This window comes from Triticum dicoccoides, chromosome 6B (assembly GCF_002162155.2).
Source record: "Triticum dicoccoides isolate Atlit2015 ecotype Zavitan chromosome 6B, WEW_v2.0, whole genome shotgun sequence".
NCBI classification, from domain to species: domain Eukaryota; kingdom Viridiplantae; phylum Streptophyta; class Magnoliopsida; order Poales; family Poaceae; genus Triticum; species Triticum dicoccoides.
In genome coordinates this window covers 388,385,924-388,393,503 of record NC_041391.1, presented here as the reverse complement: position 1 = coordinate 388,393,503, position 7,580 = coordinate 388,385,924, and positions in this window count along the sequence as shown.

Sequence of the window (7,580 nt, the reverse complement as noted above, 5' to 3'; positions counted from 1 at the left end):
GTTTACAAGAGTTGATCTACCTCATGATCGTGATGGCTAAACCCTAGATGTCTAGCCTGTATGGTTGTGATTGTCCCTAAAGACTAAACCCTCCAGTTTATATAGGCACCGAGGGGGACCAAGGGTGTACAAAGTCGGTTTATAGAGAAAGGAAACTACACATCCGGACACCAAGCTTGCCATCCACGCAAAGGAGAGTCCCATCCGGACACGAGAGAAGACCTTCGGTTATGTATCTTCACGACCCATCAGTCCGGCCCATATCACACAGACCGGCTCTTTGAGGACCGCATAATCCACGACTCCCTCAGTAGCCCCCGAACTTGCCTTCAGTGACGATGTTGTATCCGGCTTCATGTCTTCGAGTTTGCAAGGTAAGTTCCCCCTTGTGCTTCATATAGCCTGGTTTTGTATTAAATATTGCACTCTTCAGCTTCTACGCTGCCGTTGCCTCGGCTTCCACGTGTCGGACGAATGCGAAGGGTCTAGGCATTTTTACAAATAACCCCTCGACCATGTAGATAATGCACTTATAAAAGAGAGATCGAATCTTAGATTCATTCCTCACCAGACGGAAATCCTTAGTTCTTGCCACAAGAAACCAACCAAAGATGGCCAACGCTCCTTGCTCTTCCTCGCATCCCAAAGGACCTCAAGAAGGCGACTCGGAGAGCTGCTCGGTGTCCCACGCTCAATTGGCCAAGCTGCAGGTGCAGGGATACCTCCTTCCATCGGGTCTGGTCCCTGTTCGGGCGGGATTAACCACCTATAATGGCGAAGCCCTGGCGGAGAAATTCCCCAATCCCAATCAAGGGGAGCGGGTGTGCTTCGTTTCCTTCTTGTTGAGGGGCGTGGGATTTCCTATCCACCCTTTCCTCAGAGGTCTTCTGGAGTACTACGGTCTCAAACTGCACAACCTCACACCAGGCTCCATTCTACACATCACGGGCTTTGTTGCTCTTTCCGAGTTGTTCCTAGGCTGCAAGGCCCATTTCGATTTATGGAGGAAACATTTCTGCCTCGTCCCTCGCTCCCAGAAGGGGTCTATTTTCGAGGTGGGCAGTGCCGAAGTATGGTGTATAGGCGGAACAGGATACCTGCCCGGTACTCCGAAGAAGGCATCCGAAGAGTGGCCCTCGGAGTGGTTCTACATTGAAGATGTTATCCTACCAGACCCTATTCGGCAAGGTCTCCCCGAATTCTCCTCCGCTCCTTTAAAGAAGCGCGCCAGCTGGCATTCCCGAAGCTATGAAGAAGAAGATAGTGCGGAGGTTAAGCGGCTAGCGAACAAGATCCAAATACTTGCCCATTCTGGACTATCCATAGTCGAGGTAATGGCAATTTCAATAACACGATGTGTTCATCCGCTTCAATCTAGGGGGTTTCCCATGTGGCATTACAATGGCGAGGACGGCACCTCACGTTGTGGGCGCAAGGGTTTGGCTAGTTTTGCCACGCTGGCCGCCACATTGGCTGACCTTTTCAAAGGGAAAAAGGAAGACTTCTCTCACTTGAAGTGTCGAGAAGGTTTATCCATGTATACCCCCATTGACTGGGCGAGTCTTCGATTATAGGCCTTAATTGATCTTTTTCCTTAACTATGCTTTATAGCCAAATTTAATCCGACTGTCCTTAACAGGAATGGAGAAAAGTCGTCGAGGGGATCTATAGCCCCGCCCCACAGCCGGCGGACCATAATCGAGACCTTGATCCTGGATACGAAGAAGATCCAGACATATTCGTGGATTTTGAGGATGGAGTCTTTTATCAGACGAGCTATGACGGCACGGAGGTGACCATTATAGCCGACTACCCCGGCCTCCTTCCTTCCTCCCATGTAAGTACCCAGGAGACATCTCTTCAAAAAGAGTTTTCCCATCGGGACTCACCCACCGCACTATATCGTGCTCCCAATGGGCGACGCTCGCACCAGTGTGCTGCAGCAAAGGCGTCCTCCAAGAAGACGACGCTTGCACAAGGCGCCTCTCTGAAGAGAAAGGCAAACGATGATACAGCCGGGCCCTCTTCTGCGTGGAAGAGGTATAGTCCTTTAGTACGCACTCAGCGGATAGATTGGACAATGACGTTCCCTGCGGCACCATATTGCAGGAGGAGCATACGCTAGACTGCATCCGGAGATCTGGCCGGCCATACACAGACTGATCCAGCCCCGGACCCTGCCACAAGGACTGGAGGGGATGCAGGAGTAATGCCCGATTGTCATCTCTCGGAGGATTCAGATAATGTATCCATCACAAATTCTGAAGTGGAGAGTGCAATGGGTCACCGACAGCGGAGAGCGGCTATGCACGACCCACATTTTACCGAAGAGGCTTTTAATGTTCTCAACTCAGCGGATGCTTATATCCGAGCTGCTCGTGATGGAGTTGATGTAGCCACTCACCAACTTTCAAAGGATATGTGGGTAAGAATTTTTTGCGCAGATTCAATAATCATATGCCAGTAGTCCCCGAGTCTTGAAGCAGTTGGCCCAACTGATTTAAGAGTCGTTAGTTTGCTAGGTACTCACGGAGAGGAGTAACAAGTTAGCGAAGGAGCTTGAAGAATGCCGAACAAAGCTCTCTGCTGCCACCGCCGAACTCAAAGATTTGAAGAAATCCAAGAAGGCACCTGATGGTAAGTGTAGCAGCAGCTGGGAGGTAGGGCTCCATGGATGAGCTTACGAATTTATTCAAGGGAGCTCGTCGCCGTTTGGAGCTATGGAAGATATCAGCCTGTCGGGAAGGCGCTCGAGAAGCCTGGGCCATGGTGAAAACACAGTATACCAAGCTTGATCCGAATCATATGGCCCGGGTCGGACCTCGGGGACCAGATGGACAAGAAATTCCTGTTAGCTTAGTGTATGACCAAGTGAAAACAATAGCTAAGTTTTCTCAACAGGATTGTAAACTAGACAACCTACTAGAGGGTTGCTACGTCTTGAGCTTGCGTTGGTTTTCCTCGAAGAGGATAGGGTGATGCAGCAATAGTAGCGTAAGTATTTCCCTTAGTTTTTGAGAACCAAGGTATCAATCCAGTAGGAGGCTCCTTAAAAGTTCCATGCACCTACACAAACAAACAAAGAACTCGCAACCAACGCAATAAAGGGGTTGTCAATCCCTTCACCGACACTTGCGAAAGTGAGATCTAATAAAGATAGTATGATAAGGTAAATATATTTTTGGTATTATATAATATAGATGCAAAAAGGTAAAGATGCAAATAAAAGTAGATTGAAAGCAAATATGATAAGAGATAGACCTGGGGGCCATAGGTTTCACTAGATGCTTCTCTTAAGATAGCATAAGTATTAAGGTGGGTGAACAAATTACTGTCGAGCAAATGATAGAAAAGCGCATAGTTATGAGATTATCTAGGCATGATCATGTACATAGGCATCACGTCCATAACAAGTAGACCGACTCCTGCCTGCATCTACTACTATTACTTCACACATCGACCGACTCCTGCCTACATCTAGAGTATTAAGTTCATAAGAACAGAGTAACGCATTAAGCAAGATGACATGATGTAGAGGGATAAACTCAAGCAATATGATATAAACCCCATCTTGTTATCCTCTATGGCAACAATACAATATGTACCTTGCAACCCTTTCTGTTACTGGGTAAGGACACCGCATGATTGAACCGAAAGCTAAGCACTTCTTCCATGGCAAGGAAGATCAATCTAGTAGGCCAAACCAAACTGATAATTGAAGAGACTTGCAAAGATAACTCAATCATACATAAAAGAATTCAGAGAAAATATTATTCATAGATAAACTTGATCATAAACCCACAATTCATCGGATCTCAACAAACACACCGCAAAAAGAGTTTACATCGAATAGATCTCCACAAGAGAGGGGGAGAACATTGTATTGAGATCCAAAAAGAGAGAAGAAGCCATCTAGCTAATAACTATGGACCCGTAGGTCTGTGGTAAACTACTCACAACTCATTGGAGGGGCAAGGATGTTGATGTAGAAGCCCTCCATCGTCGATTCCCCCTCCGACAGAGTGCCGGCGAAGGCTCCAAGATGGGATCTCACGGATACAGAAGGTTATGGTGGTGGAAATTGTGTTTCGTGGTGCTCCTAGATGTTTTCGGGGTACGTAGGTATATATAGGAGGAAGAAGTACGTCGGTGGACGCCCGAGGGGCCTACGAGACAGGGGGCGCGCCCTACCGGGGGGGGCTCCTATCTCGTGGCTGCCTCGGCTGCTTCTTGAATTGCACTCCAAGTCCTTTGGATCACGTTCGTTCCAAAAATCACGCTCCCGAAGGTTTCATTCCGTTTGGACTCCATTTGATATTCCTTTTCTTCGAAATACTGAAATAGGCAAAAAAACAGCAATATGGGTTGGGCCTCCGGTTAGTAGGTTAGTCCCAAAAGTGATATAAATGTGTAAAATAAAGCCCATAAACATCCAAAAGGGGTAATATAATAGCATGGAATAATCAAAAATTATAGATACGTTGGAGACGTATCAAGCATCCCCAAGCTTAATTCCTGCTCGTCCTCGAGTAGGTAAATGATAAAAAAGAAATTTTTGATGTGGAATGCTACCTAGCATAATTCATAATGTAATTTTCTTTATTGTGGCATGAATGTTCAGATCCAAATGATACAAAATAAAATCTTATAAAACATAAAAATAATAATGCTTCAAAGCATACTAGCAAATAATCATGTCCTATCAAAATAACATAGCCAAAGAAAGCTTATCCCTACAAAATCATATAGTTAGGCCATGCTTCATTTTCATTACACAAAATACTCCCATCATGCACAACCCCGATGACGAGCTGAGCAATTGTTTCATACTTTTTAATGCGCTTCAGCTTTTTCAACTCTTACGCAATACACGAGTGTAAGCCATGGACATAGCACTATAGTGGTATATGGTGGTGGTTGTGAGGACACAAAGAGGGAGAAGATAGTCTCACATCAACTAGGCGTATTAACGGGCTATATGGAGATGCCGATTAATAGATATCAATGTGAGTGAGTAGGGATTGCCATGCAACAGATGCACTAGAGCTATAAATATATGAAAGCTCAACAAAAGAAACTAAGTGGGTGTGCATCCAACTTGCTTGCTCACTAAGACCTAGGGCATTTTGAGGAAGCCTATCATTGGAATATACAAGCCAAGTTCTATAATGAAAAATTCCCACTTAGTATATGAAAGTGACAACATAGGAGACTCTCTATCAATGACGATCATGGTGCTATTTTGAAGCACAAGTGTGGAAAAAGAGATAGTAGCATTGTCCCTTCTCTCTTTTTGTCTCATTTTTTCTTTTCTTTTTTCTTTTTTTCTTTTCCTTTTTTCTTTGGCCTTTTTGTGGCCTTTATCTTTTTTTTCTCATTTTTTTATTGTTGTAATGTTCGAAGTCTCATCCCGACTTGTGGGGGAATCATAGCCTTCATCATCCTTTCCTCACTAGGATAATGCTCTAATAATGAAGATCATCACACTTTTATGGATTTACAACTCAAGAATTACAAATCAAAGCTAGAACAAGATATGACTCTATATGAATGCCTCTGGCGGTGTACCGGGATATGCAATGAATCAAGAGCGACATGTATGAAAATTATGAAAGTGGCCTTGGCACAAATACGATGCCAACTACATGGTCATGCAAAGAGCAATATGACAATGATGGAACGTGTCATAATAAACAGAACGGTGGAAAGTTGCATGGCAATATATCTCGGAATGGCTATGGAAATGCCATAATAGGTAGGTATGGTGGCTGTTTTGAGGAAGGTAGATAAGGGGTTTATGATACCGGCGAAAGTTGCGTGGTAATAATAAAGGCTAGCAAAGTGAAGGATGAGTGTGCATATATCCATGGACTCACATTAGTCAAAAAGAACTCATATACTTATTGCAAAAGTCTACTTAGTACTACTACGCATGCCCCAAGAGGGATAGATTGCTAGGAAAAGACCATCGCTCGTCCCCAACTGCCACTCATAAGGAAGACAATCAAAAGAGCACCTCATGCAACAAATTTGTCACACAACTTTTACCATACGTGCATGCTACGGGACTTGCCAACTTCAACAAAAGTATTTCTCAATTTCATAATTACCCACTAGCATGACCCTGACATTACTACCTTTATATCTCAAAACAATTATCAAGCATCAAGTTGATCATAGCATCCAATTCTTTTCTATGATAGTTTTTATTATACCCAACTTGGATGCTCATCATTCTAGGACCAACTTTGTGACCATAGCAAATACCATGCTGTTCTAAAAGACTCTCAAAAAGATATAAGTGAAGCATGAGAGACTAGCAATTTCGCCAAAATTAAGACACCACCGTGCTCTAAAATATATAAGTGAAGCACTAGAGCAAAAACTATCAAGCTCAAAAGATCTAAGTGAAGAACATAGAGTATTCTAGCAAATTCTAATCAAATAGGCTTCTCCCAAAAGGTGTGTACAGAAAGGATGACTGTGGTAAACTAAAAAGCAAAGACTAATATAATACACGACGATGCTTCTTGACTTGCACTCCAAGTCCTCTGGATCACGTTCGTTCCAAAAATCACGCTCCCGAAGGTTTCATTCCGTTTGGACTCCATTTGATATTCCTTTTCTTCGAAATACTGAAATAGGCAAAAAAAACAGCAATACGGGCTGGGCCTCCGGTTAGTAGGTTAGTCCCAAAAATGATATAAATGTGTAAAATAAAGCCCATAAACATCCAAAAGGGGTAATATAATAGCATGGAACAATCAAAAATTATAGATATGTTGGAGACATACCAAGGGTCTAGAGGAAGAAGAAGTTTTTGAGTCCAAGTAGTAATACTTTATCAACAAACTTTTCTCCAGCCGAATTGTAAAATGATTGTCATGGCATACTTTCCGCTTCGACCTCCAAAACGTGAGGTTTGGAGTGTTTCTGGATATTTAAACATTGGTAAAGACCAAGGCATGTTCGGAAACTAGGCAGTCCGGTCATAGTTGCTTGAACAGATAAGTTGTATTCGGGGAGTTATGTTATATTACATTTGATCATAAGAAACATCTTCCAGAGAGAATAGCTCCGTTAAGGGTTCTTTTCCTTGGGCCAGCATGCTTTTTTGCGTATACGTAAACTGTGATGGGAGAAATCACAGTACACTTTAGAATTTGGGGGCGTATATTGCAACGTGTGCAGTTCATCTCTTGTCCGCCGACCGATTATTCCCTTAAGAACGCTAGCTTTTGGCTTCACCCGTCTGAGGTACATGTCCAGATAACCCGGATGTAACAATCGCAAAGGTGCTCCCGTCACATCCCTAGCTTCTGGCAATGCACTAGGCTAGCTTCATGTGTGCATCATGTTTAAATTTAAATGAATATGAAATGGGGATGACAGAAACCCCAGCACTACTTAATCCAACTGGGGTTTCCTAAAATCTTTATCAGTGAACCTGAAATACCCTTCTAAAATGTTCATCATCTTTGCTTTGGTCTAGAACCTCTGGAAAAAATGGTGCACAATTTTCTAGGACATCATTGGGTCACTGGATTAAATCATACTCTATTTGCGTTTGGGCCTTTAAA